We start from the raw sequence: 3,698 nt of genomic DNA on the forward strand, positions 1-3,698 counted from the left end.
TTGGCTCCCCTTGTGTCGAATCAATAAATTTGGGTTGAATACTCTACCCTCGAAAGCTGTTGCGATCCCCTATACTTGTGGGTTATCAGGCATCACGTACAAGATTAGTAGACCGACTCCTGTCTGCATCTATTACTATTACTCCACACATCGACCGCTATCCAACATGCATCTAGTGTATTAAGTTCATGGAGAAATGGAGTAATGCAATAAGAACGATGACATGATGTAGTCCATATCTATTTATGTAGAAATAGACCCCATCTTGTTATCCTTAATGGCAACGATACATACGTGTCGGTTCCCCTTCTGTCACAGGGATCAAACACCGTAAGATCGAACCCATCACAAAGCACCTCTTCCCATTGCAAGATAAATAGATCAAGTTGGACAAACAAAACCCAAATATTGGAGTAGAAATACGAGGCTATAAGCAATCATGCATATAAGAGATCAAAGAAGACTCAAATAACTTTCATGGATAAAAAGATAGATCTGATCATAAACTCAAAGTTCATCGGATCCCAACAAACACACCGCAAAAAAGAGTTACATCATATGGATCTCCAAGAGACCATTGTATTGAGAATCGAGAGAGAGAGAGAGAGAGAGAGAGAGAGAGAGAGAGAGGAAGCCATCTAGCTATTAACTATGAACCCGTAGGTCTACAAAGAACTACTCACGCATCATCGGAGAGGCACCAATGGACATGATGAACCCCACTGTGATGGTGTCTAGATTGGATCTGGTGGTTCTGGAACTTGCGGCGGCTGGAATTGATTTTCGTCGACTCCCCTAGGGTTTCTGGAATATTGGTGGTATTTATAGAGCAAAGAGGCGGTTCGGGAGGCCACCGAGGGGGGCACAACCCACCAGGGCACGCTTGGGCCTCCAGCCGTGCCCTGGTGTCTTGTGCTCACCTCAGGCTCCCTCTTCGGTACTTCTTTGGCCCACTGGATGTCTTCTGGTCCAAAAAAATCCAAAAAGTTTCGCTGCGTTTGGTAATGTAAAAAACATGCAGAAAACAACAACTGGCACTAGGCACTATGTCAATAGGTTAGTACCCAAAAATGATATATAATGACTATAAAATGATTGTAAAACATCCAAGAATGATAATATAACAGCATGGAACAATAAAAAATTATAGATGCATTGGAGACGCATCAGCATCCCCAAGCTTAATTACTGCTCGTCCTTGAGTAGGTAAATGATAAAAACATAATTTTTGATGTGGAATGCTGCCTAACATGTTCATCACGTATTCTTTTCTTTGTAGCATGGACAATTGGACTTTTATATGGTTCAAAGCAATAGTCTAGTTTTGACATGAGGACTTAAATACTCAAGCATATCAACAAGCAATCATGTCTTTCAAAATATCAACGCTAAAATAAGTTATCCCTATCCCATTATGCGCAATCATTTATCCAAACACACTCGCATATTAGCTACACCCAATGCTTAAGTACGATCATAGTGCCCCTTAGTTGGTGCTTTATAAGAGAAGACGGAGACTCAAGTAAAAATAAAAATTGCATAAAGTAAAAGAAAGACCCTTCATAGATGGAAGTAGGGATTTGTAGAGGTGCCAGAGCTCAAAGCAAAAAAGATAGAGATAAAAACATTTTGGGAGGCATGCTTTTCCTGTCAACGAGAACGATCGAGTAGTTCCCATATTTCATGCTAGATATATCATAGGCGGTTCCCAAACAGAAATTAAAGTTTATTCCTTTTTCAACCATACTTTCACTTTCCATGGCTAACCGTATCCATGGATGCCCTCCGATCCAACACTTTCCAAGGAATTTATTATTTGACAACATAAAGTAAATTCATTTTACATTTCGGGACTGGGCATCCCTAATACCTTTGCCTTACTCTTGCGCAATGACAAGTGAATAAACACTCATCATGAGAATAACATATCTAGCATGGAAATGTATTAGCCACCCCCTACCATTTCATGAGCGGTACGAGCACACAAAAGAGAAATTTATTTTGAAAATTAGAGATGGCACATACAAATTTTCTTAGAATGGCACGGAAATACCGCATATAGGTAGGTATGGTGGACTCATGTGGCAAAACTGGTTTAAAGGATTTTGGATGCACAAGTAGTGATCATACTTAGTGCAAAATGAAGGCTAGCAAAAGATTGAGAAGCGACAAACCAAGAAAAGAAAAATCTCCTAAGCGAGCATTAAGCATAATGAACACCGAATAATGCACCCCAAGTAGGATGTAAATTCATTGCATAACTATTGACTTTCATGCTTGCATAGGGAATCAAAAACCTTAACACCAATATTTACTAAAGCATAATTACTCATCAACATGACTCACATATCACATCATCATATCTCAAAACTATTACAAGGAATCAAGTTTATTTTTTCCGATGATCTTCATGAAAGTTTTTATTATATCCTCCTTGGATATCTATCACTTTGGAACTAATTTTCATGTGTTGCTTTTGATAAGCTCAAACAAATATAAGTGAAGATCATGAGCATATTTTTTCTTTCTCTCAAGTTAATTTAAGTGAAGCAAGAGATAATTTCTTAAAAAATTTACTAACTCTCAAATAAATCTAAGTGAAGGATGAGAGCATTTCTTCAAAAATAACAAATCACACCATGCTAAAAATATATAAGTGAAGCACTAGAGCACTTCCATAGCTCATAAAGATTTAAGTGAAGCATAGAGAGCAATTCTAACAAGTCATGACATAATTTTGGCTCCATCAAATAGGTGTTTTCAGCAAGAATTCAAGACTTAAAATAGAAAACAAAACAAGCAAAGACTCATATCATACAAGATGCTCCAAGCAAAACTCATAGTATGTGACGAACAAAAATATAGCTCTGAGTAAAATACTGATGGTCGTTAGAAGAAAGAGGGGCTTAGTTGTTTGCTTCTCTTTGGATAATAGCTTGGGATGCCATGGGCATACCCAAGCTTAGGCTCTTCTTACTCCTTATTCCTTCATCCTTCATAGTATCACCCAAAACTTGAAAACTTCACTCACACAAAACTCAACAAAACCTTCGTGAGATCCGTTAGTATAAGAAAACAAATCACTACTATAAGTATTGTTGCGAACCCGTTCATATTTTATTCTTGCATTATATCTACTCCTATTCCAACTTTTCTATGGCAAAAACTCATCAAAGAAAACCATAGAATCATCAAAACAAGCACATAACGCAAAGAAAACAGAATCTGTCAAAAACAGAACAGTCTGTAGCAATATGGATATTTCAAATACTTCTGAAACTCCAAAAATTCTGCAAAATTAGGATCACGTGAGCCATTTTTGTATTAATCTTCTGAAAAAACATTTGGTACTTTATCACGCTTCTGTTGAAAATGAAAATTATTTTCTTGAGCGCAAAAGTTTCTATTTTTCAGCAAGATCAAATCACCTATCACCCACCATAATCCTAAAAACTTTCCTTGGCACAAACACTAACTAAAACACAAAAAACACAATCATAACGGTAGCATAATTGTGCAAACACTCAAGAACATAAAGTAAAAGACAAAAATAAATTTTAGTCATTGGGTTGCCTCCCAACAAGCACTATCGTTTTACGCCCCTAGTTAGGCATAAAGCAAGGATCTAAGTATTGTCATATTTGTTTCTAGATCGATAAGATGACCTCATGATTGATTCATATGGTGGACTAATTCTT

This window comes from Triticum dicoccoides, chromosome 7B (genome assembly GCF_002162155.2).
Source record: "Triticum dicoccoides isolate Atlit2015 ecotype Zavitan chromosome 7B, WEW_v2.0, whole genome shotgun sequence".
Lineage (NCBI taxonomy): Eukaryota > Viridiplantae > Streptophyta > Magnoliopsida > Poales > Poaceae > Triticum > Triticum dicoccoides.